General features: G+C 33.4%; 1 protein-coding gene and 1 long non-coding RNA gene across 5 annotated transcripts in view; both read right to left on the reverse strand.

Annotated features, from left to right (window-relative positions):
* Positions 1 to 18,490, reverse strand: part of LOC135833206 (protein amalgam-like) — a 172,958-nt gene that overhangs the window by 29,777 nt on the left and 124,691 nt on the right. The window lies entirely within an intron of this gene.
* LOC135833211 (uncharacterized) overlaps positions 12,148 to 18,490 on the reverse strand; it is a 50,411-nt gene continuing 44,068 nt past the window's right edge. Inside the window, exon 3 of the long non-coding RNA XR_010556423.1 lies at positions 12,148 to 14,474. This is a non-coding gene — a long non-coding RNA (uncharacterized LOC135833211). The remainder of the gene's footprint in view (positions 14,475 to 18,490) is intronic.

An 18,490-nucleotide genomic window follows, 5' to 3' on the forward strand; every position in this document is an offset into this window, starting at 1 on the left:
ACTCCAAAATATACCAAAAAACTAAAAATTAAAAAAAATGTCCTTTTATTTCGTTCATTCTACCTAAGAAAAAACTTGAGTTCTTATTTCAGTATGGTAAAAAAAAGAAATTTCAATGGTAAGGAAACCAAAGAAAAATGGGTTATGGTGATTCTTTTTTTTTTCAAAATCGTTTTTATTTTGTGGTTCTTTGGAATTTTTCTTATTCGAATTTTCAAACAGTTCTATCAGTTCTGGCTTACCGTTTCAGCTTACAAAAAAAAAAAAATATATGAAGGTGGTTCCAAAAGGGTTTTAACCCTGATTTGATCAAAAAGTAATGATAATTAATTCATAGAAGTGTCGTTGAATGACCCTCTCGTTGTCTTGTGTTTTCACGAAAAAAAAATCTACAAACATCTCGAACGATTCCAAAGGTGTCTCCACCGGTTGCATCTTCATTCGTTCCTCGTTCGTTTGCTATTTTTCAATGGACCATTCCAAAGACAAGATTATATAAATTTCAAAGGAAGAAAAAAAAGGTGACCAAGTCGAGGTGCGGAATGTGGTCACACCTCCGCACTTACACTCGAAGTAGGTACCTGAAATACCCATACTTAAATGGCAAGTTGTTTATACCTATTACCTTCCTATACGATTGTGTATACGAACATTAAAATGAATAATTTCAACGAATTGTATAGTTTATATAACTAAATAGTAGAAGATGCGGATTTTCGATAGGGTAATTTATCAAGTGGTTGGACTATAGGCCGCGAGCTAAGTTGTCAGAAAGCGGGTAAAAGCGGTATTTTTTTAGGATCACAAATAATCACCGTGTTTACATTGGTTGGGTCCCCCATCATTAAGGTTTCATTAATTGGAAACCATAGTTTATAATAATCGGACTTATTATGCGGTGTGATGAAGTAATATAGTCTGCGTATACACGTGACTGGCTCTTGTGACAGGATACACGGCGAAGTAACATTAGACCTAACCGATGATTGGCGTTTACGGAAGGTTGATGAGAACCCATTATATAAAGATGATTTTGTTTTGAATATAAAAGAAAGAAAGAGAGAAAAAAAAGGATCTGATCTTTTTAATACAATAAAAGCCGTCACCATAATGAAGCCATATAATGTATAAAAAAAATTCGGTTGAGAAATTCCGTTACCACCGGCGCAGCGACCGGCGCGTCCAACGTCTTCGGTGCGTTGATATTCGAATTTCAAGCATTGGGCTCTCGAACAATGATGAATTTTGATTAATTCCTAAAACTGGATCTTGTTTTGATAAATGAACTGTCTAAATGATGAGAACGAACGTAGTCACGCGACTAAACCAGTTTCTCAACGTGCAACTACTTTTTATACGCGCTTTTTGTTACACTGCTATAGAGAAACTATGTCTGGAGTACGTTTAATTCAACTTCAATTACGTGTCTGCGATTTACGACCGACTATCGTTATTTTGTCACATTTCCAATACGAATTGTATCCCGGAGGCTGCTTGATTGGTATGGACGTATTTACTCGCGTAGATGAAGATCATGTCTTGTTACTGTGTAGGTACTCCTACTCTCGTTAGACGAATACCAAAGACTTTTTTCTTCTTTCTTTTTGGCGAATTAACTAATTAAGTCGTACGATTTTAATGCTATTAAACCGGAGGGGTAATCGTGCTTTGTCAAGGTTCGTTTGGATGTTTTTTTTCACTTTTTTTTTTGATGTGAAAATGTAACTTATAATACATGTGGCGTGAGTAGGTAAAGGTATATGAGGCGAGAAATACTACTTCGTGGTAGATACAGGCAGGTTCTGCGGTGATCTATTCCAAGTGCAAAGAGCCGAAAGGCTGATGTGTGGTTATGTCAAGTAGGTGGTAACGCACGTGAATACCAAGTTCAACGATGTAAGATTTCTCCATCGGCAGTGTTTTTAAAACTTTTTTTTTACGACGAGCCGAACGAAAGAAAAATTTTATAGTGGTGTTTATATTTTTACGGCGAAAATAAAATTTATGAATACTTCGGTAATTCGATAGATGCTCGAGTATTTTATTGTCCTCGTCGTTTCGATTTCCATTTAATATATCGTTATGGATATTGGTGTATAATAAGTATACAGGGCAGTTCGTAAAGTTAATGCTTTAAAATGATCAGAGGCACTCGAACTGCGGATCTTTACCTACTAAACTATGACGTAAAATTTGAGAAAAATGTTTTGAGAAATCTAAATTTATTTATGTAGTCCTCATCTCGATCAAGACGTGTCATCGATGAATTGAACAGCAAATTAAGTTGAATGGAATCGAATTGGGTTTGGATCTCATTTACAAGGGAACCTTCACATTCTGTCAGTCTTCACTAAGTTGAAATTTAGCCCACTGAAATAGCAAGTTTCTCAGACCTCAGAACCAAGTTTTGAGCTGCAGAAGTTGATTTTGTGATTTTCGACAAGGTCCCCTCGTGAGATCGGTAAATTTCGGGAGAAGGGAGTCATTTTTCTGCAAAAGTAGCCCATGGATAACCTCGAAAGTGATTTCAATCAATGGGGAGGGGAAAAAGAGTAACATTTGGCACACATTTTCTATTTTAAAAAATCACCAATGATCAGACAATTTTTATAATTTTCGAAAATTTGCTAAAAATTAAAAAATCAACTTTGATAGCTCAAAATTTGGTTTCGAACTGAAAGTGGCATGTTTTTTCAGCCAGTCAAATTTCATCTTGATCAAAGGTGACAGAATTTTTTAGATAAACAATGCCATCTCTTCCCAGATCCAATTTTTTATGACCTTAATGGAATCACATGAGCTAATTGCATGCAATAATAATGTTCATCAAAACCAAGCTAAATCGAAAGAGAATGACTTAAAATACTCGTAAGTATTAAAAATATTGTCTTCCAAAGCTCATTTTTGGATTGTTAGTGAATTTTTCAACATTCGAGTCAGCAAATAAGCAGCTGATTTATGGCGAAAAAATTAATATCGATGCATTTAATTTTGGTAGAGAGATTATTAAGGACCCACTCAATCGTTATAAGACGTTTCCAACAAATTATAATCTGTCTTCGCAGTTGAATTGTTGACCAACAATTTGATTCCAGCCTCCAGTTAAAATTACCAAAAAATAAATAAATGATTGTTTTTTTTAGATAGCGTGGCAAAAACGGCTCCTACTATTCGATATCGTCGATAGAGTTTATACAACACAACCAGCTCCATTTACTCCAAAATTATCAATTTTCAGATCATTCTGAAGCATCCAGCAAGTTTTCAATTTTTTTCAGGAATCTGACATTTCTTTGAAAATGTAAAAAATGAACATCAGAACCTCTGCCTTTGAGTGATGCCTAATAATTGAGACCTTTTCAATCGTTTTTGAAAATTTCGGGTGTTCATTCAAAAATAATTTTTTTACAAACGGATTCCCAATCTCTCTTCTGTCCCCTCCACCCAAAAACAACAAAAAATTGAAACTTTGGAAACGAAGCAGCTAGTGCAATTAAATAACTCACTCGTTTAGATGTATCTACTACATATCTGTTCTGTCAGTAGAAGCACCTGATTAGAAAACTGCAATTTTATTAATTTTATCCTGAAATTTCAAGTTTCACTGGAATGGTCCAAAATTATGCTTTGCTTCTTTCAGAGCAATTTGAAATTTTTTGAGAAAATTGAAAGCTTGAAGGCATTAAAATGGCCTGAAAATGGTTCTTTTCATTTTTCGATGGAAGTAGGGGGTGGAGGAGGAGGGAAGTTGGAATGAAATAAATAGGCTACTATTCGTAGTTGCACTTGGGTAGTTTCGCTGAAAAAAAAATCGTATCAATTCTTGATAAAGTTGAATAGGTATTCAATGTAATGACAGCTTTTCAAAAATTTTTGAATTAAAAAAAAAGTATCTAGGTTTCAAAAATTTGCCAAAAATCCAAAAATGAAATTCAATTTCTAAAATTATAATTAAAGGGTTTCAAGACATGTTCTTTCGATCTAATATGGTTTTGTTGAAAACTATTAAAAGTACCTATGGTATCAGTTCACAACAGATCGCTTTTGAAGAAAGTGAGTACTTGAACTTATCATCTGATGGTGGTTTCCATAGTTGAAAGGATTAAAAAACAGAGACAGAAAGTTTAAAATGGTTTTATTTTTGATCGAATTAATAATCCTCTCAATACAGCCAAGAATTTACCAAGCTAAAAACATTCAGCCATCACCACAACCACCTTTATTCCAAATTTTATTCACAATATTAAGTACATCCGAAAGTGGTAAAATTCCATCCTCTTAATCCTCTATAATATGTATAACACTCATTGTACAGTATAGAGAGACTTCTTACTTCTTTCTTCATTATTTTCGATCGAGTGTTTCATTAAGTCTGATTTATCGAGGCGCCGACTTTCCTTTTTTTCATACTATCGATATTTTTCAACTGCGGGTGTTGGTAACGGACGCACGGGATGCTCCATCAGGTATTTCATTACGTGTGGGTATGAGATTAATAATTATTATCTTCGTCTTTTTAACATCTCGAAATAATGATTATTTTGGAATTATTGTAATTACCGAATTGCCTCTCAGATGTATAAATCAACCCATGAAGTGATACGGATTACTGGGTGTTATAGGTCTATAGTCTTTACAGTGTAGAATACCATACCTTTACCTACCTACACCTACCAATAAGCAGCGTCTGCGAAGAAGATGAAGATGAAAAAAAAACAACCTAGCTATTTTCAATGATTGTACAATTTTGTATAAGACGCTTAATTAAATAAAAGTATCAGGTTAGCGAGTGTCTTTGGCGTGGCGGTATGGCAGAGACTTACGTTAGTAGATGTATGTGTATATGCATGCGAGAACGTCTACGAAATGCTAATGAATCGAAAACGTGTGTAGTCAACAGGTGTCATGAAGACAGCGTCAAAATAAAACTACATGTGGTAATCGTACGACGACTAAGGCGACGACGACCATAGATACATACACAGCCGTAGGTACAATTCCTATCAAAAAATCATCTGGTTTAATGGCCAAGATCACGGTGACGATAGGATAGGATACCGACCGTGTATCGATTATAATCCATTTTTATGTAGATTCGTACATCTGGGTTATATTTTTATGGAGTGAAATGTGGGCGAAGGCGGATTAAGTTTAGGCTGGGCAGGAACGAAGTCAGATGTTGATTATATTTTTATTCTACCCAATTATTCCATACTTACTTTTTTTTAATTTTTTCAGGACGAAAGCTTTGAAAAATTTTCAAGATCGAAAAATGCAATACCTACGTTGGGATTTTAAAATTTGAGCAATCTCATGGCATTTTAAAAGATTTTTGGCAAACACCATTTTTTGAAATTAGTCCCTGTTTTTTTTTTTTTTTTTTTTTTTTTTTTTTTTTTTTTACTGAAAGAGCCTAATTGCTTTGAATTGCAGCAAGTTGAAAACAAAATCTGTTTGTGGCGTTTTTAAGAACCCTAATTTTGAGATTACATTCAAACATATTTGCCATGAATTTCAAAAGTTCAAAGAGCAGATTTTTTTGAAAGCTCAATTTTCAAAAACTAACCAAAATTTGAAGCTATGATTTAATTTTTTTTTAAATCCAGAAAGCATGCATTTTAAACAATACATTGATAACAATGAATTTTTCACGATGGGATTCACACAAGAGAGGAGTGGAGGGAGGGGTACGGAGCCTCAAAATATGAGTCAAAATGTAGAAAAATGTTAAACATCGTAGAACTTGGTGTGAAAGTAAAAATATTCGAGGGCAATGACCCCGAATTTTTTTCAAATTTTTTGGACCTCAACAACGACCTTGAAATCCACCTTAAAAACTTCAAATCAATGTGGAGAAGAGTCCGAAACCTGCAAAAAAATCTGTTTTATATTTTTCAGAGTATTTTTCACCATTGGTGATTTTTTTCAGAATTTTTCGAGGAATGGTCGCCGCTCCATGGTCATAAAACCATTTGGAAACGCATTTTTTGCCACCTAAAATGGTGAATTCTGGTCGAAATTATTCTGGTCGAAATTATTTTCTTGCAATACGATCATTAAAGATGTCAAACTATACCATCAACCTGAATTTGGACCAAATTCGTCAATTTTTTCATGTTTCATAATTTGGTATACTTACTCACTTTTTGTATGAAAAATTGCATTGCGCCATTTTGGGAACCCTTTTACACCTTCTTCGGGTGACCTATACTGCTAAAATGGCAATCGGGTAGTTTCTCGAATCCCATTTCCCGAATGTTCGTTTTCCACAAATCCCAATTTCCAAAAACAAAACTTCAGATTTTTTTCCAAACACCATTCGAGAAATCTGATTTTGGAAACTGCTCGATAATCAGCTAAAATTCATGTTTAGACTAATATTATCAACTCGAAATACCTCACGTATTTCAATTCAGGCAAAATTAGAAATTTTTTATTTTTTCCCATACATTTTTATCAGATTATTATGTTATTTTCCAATTTGAAAAAAAGTACCCATTTACTTATAAGTACGAAAAAATCGAACATTTCTGACTCAAATTGCATGCCTCGTTGCTTTGGAAAATTAAAAACAAGCTTATTTATTCACATTCAACGGTGCTGGAAACCCAATAAACTAAACACACGATTTTTTCAACTTTTGGAAAATTGTGGGAGGTCAATAGGAACGTTTTAGAGGAGCTGAATAAAAAAAATTAGTAGATATTTTTGTACTCAGTGTTCCCAAAAACCAGTAATCCATCATATGTCACACGATTTCTTTCAATTTTCAGAAAATATGGGAGACCAATGCAATTCAGAGCGCTGGGGGGGGGGGGTGGTAATATAAAAAAAATAAGTCGATATTCGTATTCAACGCTCTCAAAAACACATGAAACGATATTTGAAAATACTCATACGATTCATGGTTTTCCCCAAAATTTTCCAATTTGGTATAGTTCGAAATTTGGCAAGCTTTTGAAAATTGAGCTTCCAAGAGAACTTTCGATTACTGAAAAAAAACCTACCTTAGCAGCCCTTAAGAGGGTTGGAGAGCCAATGATAGAGATTTTTCCTCATTTCCAGTATGAGGATCAGGAATCAGGAATCTACATACATTATAATTTTGAACATAATCGAAGTTCCTACACCTGAAAACTTGGTTAATTTGACACGAAATGAACCTCGTATCTTTATATCAATGATTAATGTTTTGTTTTTTGAATGGGGAAAAAATTATCATATTCACGATTAATTTCAACTTCCTTATCCCCTCGTTCTTTCATCTTAAACATGAAAACTAGGTAAACACATTAATAAGCTACGGGTTATGGCAATTGTTCTGCAATATTTTGTAATGGTTGAAAAATATTCGCTTATTTGAGTTTATCTTAAATCTCAACACCATGTACTTTGCTTCAGACAATTAAATAATACTATGTAGTATGTACCTATGTACGTAATTTCCTCCTCCAAAATATCCACTATTTTTGAATGAAATCACTCGCAGAATTAAACAACACAAATAAACCATATTGATATAGCATTTCTATGAAGAAAATATGAATGTACTCGTACATTCTGTATATGGATATGGAACTAGAGCGAATCAGCAAACTTGTCGGAAACCTTCCTTATCGAATGTTTATCGGTACCTATAAATCCACGAAAAGTTGATAAGCACCCATTTTAGTAATTTTATGACCAGCAAATTTTTGTGCTTAATGGCTGTACTTAGGGAAATAAACGTATAGTTGGTCGTTTCAGTTTGCCTAATCAATTTTGCGCCTGTTTTAGCTGAATTTGGTCGTGTTGTTGATAAAAGAAAACGAGCATTTTAATGAAGCATTTTGCGATATCGACGCTTTTTACGTGCGGACTCGCGTTCTACGTGATTAAGACCAAGTTTATGAGTAGTTTCGTAATATTCGGCACGATGTTTTGGTGCGATTCTGGACTCGTTCTAAGAGATGAGGAAAAAAATAGGCTGCTTATTGGGTAATGTTGATGCGGATTTCTGAGAATCATACCTCAGTATGTGATGATTAAGGGATGCCGATGATTCATTCGAGTATCTATATTTGGCCAGAACGGAGAAAAAATTCAGCTTCAAGAGAGTTTGAATTTTCCTATGGCACATGCACCTACCTATAGATCTGATCTTAGTGAAATCGGCATAAAACATGATGGAAATTCTCACGAATGCAATGTCAAAGTTCAACCCACAAAGTCACACAGCTCAAGTCCTGAAAACTCTACAATTTACACAAAGAAAGTCTCACTGTACAATCAAATTCGCAGCAGTATCATCAATGCCCAGTCAAGTAAAAAGTTTTAGCACACTATGGTATATCTGGATCTGCACGATCACGAAGATCCTCCACAAGTTCAGCACGAATTTCCAGACAACGATCGTAATTAATAATTGATACAGATTATGACAGCATATTCATCATACACAAGGATACACTTATCCTCATCCGAAAGCCAATTAAAAAGTTTACATAATAATTGGTTTAAATCTAAAGACTTAATTCGGAGTTAAACGATATCCACAGGGCATTGAAATAGTCAGCCATGTTATTACGTCTCGCCGAAGCTTTAAGCATTCAGCATATAACTTTGATATTTAGAAAACCGAAATCACAAAAGATATCTGCATTGCTCGATATTTCATTTGATCGGTTAATACATTGTTATTTTCCTGCTAAGCAGCGTAAAATGGGGCGTACACCTACCAAAAGTCTGTACAGCATCGCGTGTTGACCACACACACTGGCACCATATCATTAATTATTTATAATATTTTTTCGGGTTCCAAGTCTTTTAATATTTTTAGTGTGTGTAATGAGTAAGTAAAATATTTGAAACGATGAGGGCCATCATCCAAACAAATTCGAAGAACTAGGTACCTACTCTACACTTTGATATTTTATACAGCACGATCATCTTTTAAATACATGGTCTTAATACAAATTAATTTGCTACGTGATGAGCGCTACTGTTTTTAAAACATGATCGTTGGATCACTTCCATAACAAGTTCCAGCGCTTTTATCGCCTTTCACGCTGAGATCGCTAATATCACAGGCTGAAAACGATCTGGGCACATAACGGTCCCGACAATTTTATTAAAAGAAATACCAATTTAATTTCGTGCGACATGCTGATAAGAAAAATCAACAAGGATCAATCTCTAAAGAGAGTAATTTTTCATCGTGTGCGAGTCTTCCGTCTCTACAGTCGAATTCTTTCTATTCGCTACAAGGCCAAATGAATGGAATATTTCACCGAAAACATCATACATACCTCCTGTAAGGTTGAAAATTAAATAAATTTCATTATTCTACGAATTGTCTAGATGCGGGACGAGAATAGAGAGAAGATTCACTATGTTGCCAATCGCCTTCGATAATAAATTATTCGTATCAATTTTATGTACATACATCAAGGCCGATAATATTAGGATACGATATTTTGGAGCACGGACTTTAACACAATTCGGCAATAAATTTTAATTTCCAATCGACAAAGTAGCGAAGTACCTATTTATATGAACTTTCTGAAGATAAAATAAATTATTGTACTCGTAGCTTGATAATGAATAAAGATACACTTTTGCAAAGAGCAAAGGTAAAGCAATAGTTTTCCTATTCTGGATCACAAAATTTCTCATATTTATTGCACTTCCCAAATAAATAAAAAAATTCGTAGAAAATGATTCAATTTCGTTCTATAATATACGTAGTATTTCATTTTCTCAATTAATTGGTAAAACTATGATTGAGAGAATTTTTGCAACATGATATGCCACGTGATTTTTATATTTTTGAATGTGATCAAAATATGAGGGAAAATGCACTGCTCAAAATGTCGTAAGTGAAATAGAGCGCAACAAATCCAGTTTCTGTGGAAAGTCCAGTTTTGATTTTCGCGCCAAATGGTTTTCGGAATAGATATGTACCTTGGCAGTCTAAAAGAACTGATCCAATAAAATTATTGATCAATTAACGAAATAAAAGTCCCTTTAATTTAAAATATACATATCAGTCAAAAAAATTGGAATTTTTTTCCAAAAAATATTCATGGTAAACAGTTTTCAGGTAGGTAGGAGGTACACTTCTTTTACTTCCGTGTGAATCATTGACCCGCGTGTGCACTTTTTTGTTCCTCTTGACCAGTTTTACCAACTGATGAAAGATTATACAGAACGAAGCCGAAAGCCGAATCACCCATTCACCCCACAAACACAAGAAGTATAGCGGGTGACATAAAAGGGCGGTTTTTATTTTACAACTACGAGCTCATCATATCCACTGACATAGGCGTCAGCTGAGTACAACAGTTGTTTGGTTTTAATTACGTCGTATTATAAGCAATTACGGGCCTCTTAATTGGGTACAATAAACTTCAATGAAGGCAGAAATTCGATGAGAAAATACCACCAAGACCAAGACGAAGATGGCATCACGACGCTCGCCAATACGAGCATGATGACAGAGCGCAATAAAAGTTGGAATTAGGCTCAAAAATCAACCGTACCAGCACACACGGTAAGAAGAAGAGAAACTTTCATCACGGTGGTACTGGAGGCTTTTTTTTCATTATTAGGTAAATATATAAGAAATATAAGAATATTAAACACCATGACCTGGATTTTCGCCTTCGGGTGTTATGAATTTTCAAGTTGAAATTAAAATTATGGAGCTATAAAAAAAAAGTGTCAAGAAATTCGTTACACCTCGCCAATGGTTAAATGAGCCATTTTTATGATTTTGTAGAAGTAATTTGGAAACTTTCAGTTTCAACACGACTGCAATGTTGGGGAGAGAAATCCGAATGGTGTTGATTTTTGTATTAAGTAAGTGGTTTACATATTTTCATGTTCAGGATTTTGATCTACATATTATGTATGTTATTTGACTCAGAAAAAATCAAATACATATTTATACACAAGTATCATAAAGTACCTATAGACCTACCTGAGTAGTTTTTTGATAATTTTCTGAAATTACATTATTGTTTCTGAAAAACGTGACTAAATTCCGAATATTTTTCGGATTTTTTTTTTTCAAAATGTTCTAAAATTCCTTCAACGATCTTCCAGCAAGAATTTTCAAAAATTTAGGACATTTTCCCCAGCATTCAACGTTCTAATCATTCTTCAAAAAGTTCTGTAAATTAATTAATCTATCAATTTTTTCATTTTTTTCATTTTTTTTTCTTTTTTTTTTTTGGTTCCCGAAAACGTATTCTAAAAATATTCTGAATTTTTTTTTAAGAATTTGATTGCACAAAATTTCGTTAATGTAACTTTTCAAATTGTTGCAAAAAAAGATCTTGAACTTTTTTTTTCAACTTTCAGCCTCTTCAAGTAGACGAGAAATTCTGCTGTAGTTATGGGTACTGACTGATTCAATGTTTCCTATTTCAGAAACCTCTCTGAACTATTTTTACCAACTAGCCAACTGCATTATAGATACATATTTTTATTTTTGAATTTTCGCTTTTTGTCGTTTAAAGAAAAATATGAAAAACAAAAAAATTCTGATTGTGATTTTTTTTTAAAATTTTGTTGTTGGCAAATTCGATTTTAGCTTAAAATATTAATGAGGTTAGATCTTATAATTTTACTAGGTAGGTACTTGAACTTGTAGCAGAATAACTATCGTATTTTTGATCTTTGCGATTAGGTAGATCAGATCAGATCAGGCCAGACCAGATCAAAAATTGTCTGGATTCAATTTCTTCAGATTAGAACTGATCAGATCAGATCATTTTTCTTTGAAAAATTCTGGAAAAAATAGAAGTAATGAAAATCTATTTCTCTCTCTTTTTTTTCATTGGACCAATTTTTAAAATCGATTTCAACACCCTTAGGAGACATAAAGGCCCTTCATTTTTGTCAAAATCTTCAGAAATTTCAAGATTTTGCATCAAATACTAAACTGAAGATATTGGTTTGTTTATTCAAGGATAAAAATCCTATCTCAAGTGTACAAAAGTGGACAATAGTTCAATTTTTTTTGCCAAAATTGCAGAAAAGACCGTTTTTTTAAACAAAATTTCCATGGGAGTCTTGATTTTCGTTAAAACTGCAAAAATCCTAATTTTTTAATTCAAAATTTCCAAGAAAAATTTGCTTGTTGTCAAAATTATGAGAACAATGGATGCGTGGTTCTTTTTTATCAAAATGTCCAAAAAGTTTTTTTTTTTTTTGAAGTTGCAAAACCCCTTTTTTTTGGTTATAATTACTTACCTAAAAATTGTATTTTTTTGCCGAAATTGCAAAAATAAAAAAATACTCATGTTGTGAAAAAATTGTCAAAAATCTATTTTTCAATCAAAATGGCTAAAAAGTCTTGCTTTTTTTCAAAGTACCAAAAAACTTTTTTTTTGTTAAAATTTCTAGAAATCCATACTTTTTTATCGTAAAAATCTGCTTTTTCATCTAAATGGCAAAAAACTGCTTTTCAATGATTATCAAAACGTTTTTCCCTTTTTTGCCCTAGTTGCAAAAAATCCTTATTTTTTCGTAATTTTTTCATAAAAAAACAACAGAAAAATACCCAGTTTCGCCAAAATTGTTTTGAAAAAATCCTTTTTTTTGTCAAAATTACCAAAGGAAGTCTGTTTTTGTTTTTTGCAAAAAATTCAAAAAAAATCCTACAGAGAAGACTAATTTTGAGGAATAGTCGTTTAGGGAATACTAATTTGAGAAATCTGATTCGAGAATTCAACCGTCAAAAAAAAAGTTCGGGAAAAAACTATTCGAGAAAATGCTCATTCGGCGAAATGACCATTAGAGATTGAGAGCTTGAGGGATTATTCCAGAATTTCTCGAGCTTACACCTCCCCTCTCCATATGTGCTCTAAACATAGTCAAATGATGCTTTTTATGGCTAGGTATCAGTATCAATGGTTTCGAGAGAGCTATTTCGAATTTTTACTCATTTTCTGAGTCACTTCTCAGAATTTTTCAGCACACCTTCCCATTTTTAAAAAGCTCCAAAAATGATGAAAATTTGATGTGATATGTATATCAATTATTCTTCTAGCTCGAGGTTACCGAATTTGAAGCTTATTTTTTGGATTTGAAAATGAAAGTGGTTGGGAAAACTAAAAGATAATAGCATAGGTAGTGGAAATTGAGAAAAATCCATTCTTAAAAGGTAAATTGAGAAAAGTTGTGCTTTGATCTAAAAATTGTGATCTCGAGTAAGTAGGTAGAAACATTTTTATTTTTTGTCTGTGCTTTTAGGTCGTTCTGAAATGCTAATGCATGGAATTTTCGCAAAGGAAACTAATCATAGTCATACAGGAAGATCACTGACAAACAAAAATATTAGATCAGGAACTAGAACCCAAAGGTGTATCATCCATACCATCGCTTCTTCTTGGAACCACACAACAAAGAGGATGCCGATACAGACGATACCCTTTAAACTTTTCAGAGTCAAGGTGGAAGGTGCTAATGAGAATACTCGTACATTTTTCGAAGACTGAAAGAGACACAAACATACAAAATGAGTAAAAGGAAGAGGAGGTAAATACGATTATTCGTATTACAAACCAGAATCGAATCTCACTGCAGAGCAGTCCATGCGGTGGTGGTGTCTCGAATGTGGGAGTATTTTATACCTAGGTACATTGTACGTCCTGTTGTGCTTTTCAAATGATTATTAGTTTTGTTGGTTATGTATGTATACATGGTACCAAACAATATACATGTTATCACTACACGTACACCGTAATCATATCCACATATGGTATGGAGAAAAAGATCCAGCGACATGAGCAATATATATGTATAATACCTACATCTACATCATTAGTTATACACAATAGAGGCTGAAATTATGTGATTTTTAAGATAATATCGTATCAACTCATACACACATAACACGATGAGCTCTCGTTTACCATCTCGAATAATAATACATAACACTCTATTCGATGGACAATTAGCGTCATTTCTCGTATTATAAATAATTAATCAAGGAAGTGAAAAGCACACATATAGACGATGTGTTAATTGGCAATGAACGATATAGGCTTTTAACGCAATAATGTTAAAATCACTTCTATACTCGACGATGATGAGATCGCCGTGTAGATAAGCTTTTACATTTTCTAAACACGAAAATACACCGCCAAACTTCGGTTGCCGAATTGGTCAAATTAAATTTAAGCAGATATAGGTACATAGGTACCTATAGGTTGATTACCTTGATGTAAATTTTCGTCGACAATATCTATTAAAGGTTAATATTTCCTGCGTTTATCCACATCGAACGTTTTAAGTTAATAGCATCGATTTGGTACCCATATATGTCCCATATATCCGCGTATTATCGTCGACCAGAAAAATTATACATAAATTAGCTTCATTCTGTGTTTAGGCGGCTTGACCATGTTGCCAAATACGTAGGTACTTTCACACCGATAAAATAGAATATGTACTTCGCGAGTAAATTGCATATCATATCCAAGTACCTGAAACATAAAAAAAGAAAAGAAAAAAACGATTAGAATACAGCGGTATGAGCTTTCATCTGCAAAACAAATTGCAAATTGATTGATATTTTCGCGCCATCGCCATCAATTAATTGCAAGACGATGACCTTTTTGATGCGAATTGCATTAGGGTATAATTTCAATTAAACAGTTTGTTAAACTTTAATTAACCCAGAGCGCATACATAATGATCGCGAGTGATTCTCAAAATTGCATCGTTACTTAGTACTCGTATCTTGAAAAATGGCACATATCGTTTAATATTACATATAGAACGCAAATCGCTTATCAGAACAACACTCATAAGAACGATTAACGAGCTCGAGACTTTATCTTTAACACCACATCAAATTAGTTCGACTAACTTAGTCAAAAATCAATCGCCGAGAATCGAATTAATTACGTAACTTGGTTCGAAATGAAGCATTGATATTTTTTAAAACAGACTTCACACTTATAAAGAATTGGAATTAGGTTATCGACTGTACACATTATAAAAAGCGTTATGAAAAATAATCATTACGTAAGCGCAATAGCGTCCAGCCACGCCGGTATTATTAGCGTTGATTACGGTTTTCTAAGCGCACAACAAACTTACGACAGTAGCCAGAGGTTAAATTTTCGAATGGCTAGTTCGCTAAATTATTCATTAGATGACGTTTACGTTTTAAAATTTTTATCTATCGTACCTAGTGAAAATAGTGAAATTTTATGCATGTGAGAGGTTTTTATTTTTGGTTTGAAAATGAAGAATAAGTAACTTTAAGTGAGCGAAATCTTCCAAATTAGGCGATTCTCGTCATTTAATAAGTACAAGATTTAATTTTAGTAACACTAATTATTCATTATCATCGACGTATGTATATTTCAAATATGTACGATGATAATGAAATTGAAAACAACTTATTAACAAATTTTAAAGGTCGAAAAACTTTACGCGTGCAGAAGCTCATTTTAATTGTGATAGCGATTGGTCGACTTTTCAATACAGGTGAAATCCTAACTTGAAAAAAAAAATTAAATCGGATTTCAACAATTTTCTATTGAATAGCCGAGGCAAAAAAAATAATAAATATGAGGGGCAAGAATTAGGTCTGTCCTTGTCCTCTGGAAGGAGTGAATTTTAGGGCCATGGAAGGAATTTTCTTAGTAACCCAAAACACGTGGCATTTACAACCCTTCATTTAGAAAAAAAACTTCCTCAAAGTAATTTTTTGTTTCGTACGAAATTTCCCTGTCAACACGTTTTTCAAAGGAATTTATCATTCAACGAGGCTTGCTTCGTGGGAGATAAAGTTTCAATGAGAATTAATTTTTTAAATTTCATCATTTGAGAAGAGGTAGGAAAAATTTGCAGAGTCAAAGTCAAAATTCTCAAAAACATTTCCTACTCACGAGAACCCTTCCAATGCACATGTCAAATGTCAACCTCCTAACAAAGGAATTTTTCGGTTGTGCAGTCACTGATTTTACTTATTTTTTTACCCATCTCACAGAAGCATGAAGAGATGGAATAATTATGATCTCAATAAAATTTCAGCTAATTAGGTACTAGTCAATTGAGAGTCGTCATTATGCCTAAAAATTGCTTAAATTGAATTTAAAAAAACTGAATGGGCAGTTATTATCCTGGAAAACCTCATTACTAATCAAATTTGAATTCTAATCACGTTTGGAGTCATAATTTTGACATATAATAGGTAATATTTTTAGGAACACAATTTTAAAAAAAAAAAAATCTAGTAGATAAATAACGTCAAAAAATGTACTTTTTTGCTCGTGTCAAAAGTAACATTTACAACACTATTTTTGGAGACTTGGCCCATTTTTTTGAAGAAAAATTTGAGCTAAAAAAAACAAGTTCTTCTCTTTCATACAGAAAATGACTCCAGAGGAATCTCAGTCTTCAGTTTCTAGCTACCCAATCGCACATTCCATAATCTTAAAACATTTTTTTGTTTGAAAAAATGTGAACTTTAAAATTACAGTTTTTTTTACTCATGCTAAAATGACCCTCAAAACACAATATCTGTCAGAGTATGGCCCAAAGAACTTTCTCAGAATTGTATCTGTCCAATTCCACATTTCAAGATTTAGGCCATTCTTCATCTTTTGAAAAAGGCTTCACAAATATATCATTTATGCTGAAATTGAACCTAAAAATGCGGTGATTATTGGAATCAGACCTAGAAAGATTTTCAGAGTTGTATCTGCCCATCAATCTCACATTTCGAGATTGAAGTATCTACCTACTTTGGTAAATATTATAATTTTTTTGTTGGGAAAAAAATTGGGGCCAAAAAAAATACCTACTTTTTCTCCCACTTGCTGAAGTGGCCTCAAAATTCAAAACACGTTCATTATTTTGAAACAATGATTTCCAGATTTTCAGCTGCTTATTTGCTTATTTCGAGATTTGAGAATATTTTTTTGAAAAAATTTGAGCCCAAAGAATCTACTTTTTCTCACTTATGTCGATATTGGCCCTCAGTCTGATTTTCAGATTCCCAATCACACAATTCTATTTTTCAGGATATATTCTTTTTTGAAAAAATCACGCCCCTGAAAATACTATGATACCTATTTTTTTGAAAAAATTAGACCCCCAAGAATACAGCTAGAATAGTCCCCCTATGTTGAAATCTGGCCTCTAAATGTGATTGTTATTTAAATAAGATTAGAAAATTGATGTCCATTCGATTTTTAAAATCAGTTTATGGCATTTTGGGACCATTTTACAAAATTCAACATCCCATATAGGACCCTCAATTTTTTTTGAGGCAAGTGCAATTTTCTAAGAAAGGAGCCAAATGAGCCCCAATGCTCAGGGGGGAAAAATCGGCGAAATGGCGACTTATTGATGTGTTAAAATTGAAACTAGATTTGAAAAGTTAGAAAAATCACTTTTTTTGTCACTAGAAAGAGACAAGGTTGAGGAGTCGAAACTCGTAGGCCGTAAGTATGAATTTACGCAATCAATTTCAGTTTCTCCGGGTCAATTTTGCCCCAACGAGAGGTAATCGTGTTTTCATTCAATTTTCTACTAAATAGACCTTGCTTTAGGTAACCAAACATTCAACAAATAACTAACTGTACGAAAGTAGGTATCACGATAATGCATTCAAGCTTTCATTGAAAACGAACCGAATAACCTAGGCTGGGTTGGGTCATACTTGAGAACCACTGTTTACCACGGCACATACCCGGTAAACATCGACAATACAAAATACGAGAACAATCCAATCGAAAGATAATCGTATATAGCACCTTTACTGGTGTTAAACCACTCTTGGTGACAAACCGATCAAGAGATTTCTCAGTAAAGTATTACTTATCGGTAAACCCGGACGGTCAAAACGAAGTACTATGTACTTATACGGTATGTTTTACGATGTGCTACATAAATAACACGCGTGTACTTCGACACCACGGAGTAAACTCGAAAAAAAAAATATTTTAAAAAAAGGAGAGGCAAAAAAAAACTAAAAAAAAAAACAACCATAAGTATGTACGAGTGGAGGCACTCGGTCAGCGTATTATTAGTTCAAAATGTCAACCACGAATGGAAACAATTTACCCAGAAGTTACGACAACGATGAGATTTCAAAGCATTTTGGAAGCTTCATTAAGTATAATTAACAAATTGAAGTGTACCTATCAGTGTGGTTTGTGTTTTTACTCCCTACGAGTCATATATTTTTTTTCTACGACACCCAAAGCGGACTTGAATATAGCATGTCACGAAATATTTCATTGTTGGTAATGTTCGTCAAAGAACACGGTGATAAATTTCGTCCATATGGACGAAAAGCTTGTAGCACAGCGAGAATACCATGTAGGTCGTCGTTTCAGTAGGAATAAATAGGAACTCGAACAGTAGTTGGTGGCTTTATACGAATCTCACACGCTGTCTAGGATCATGTTTGGTTCTTTGGTTATTCGTGTATGCAATTAAGATTTGAATAGGTAAACCATTTTTTTTTCTCCGCAGAGTA

Source organism: Planococcus citri, chromosome 1 (genome assembly GCF_950023065.1).
Source record: "Planococcus citri chromosome 1, ihPlaCitr1.1, whole genome shotgun sequence".
Classification (NCBI taxonomy): domain Eukaryota; kingdom Metazoa; phylum Arthropoda; class Insecta; order Hemiptera; family Pseudococcidae; genus Planococcus; species Planococcus citri.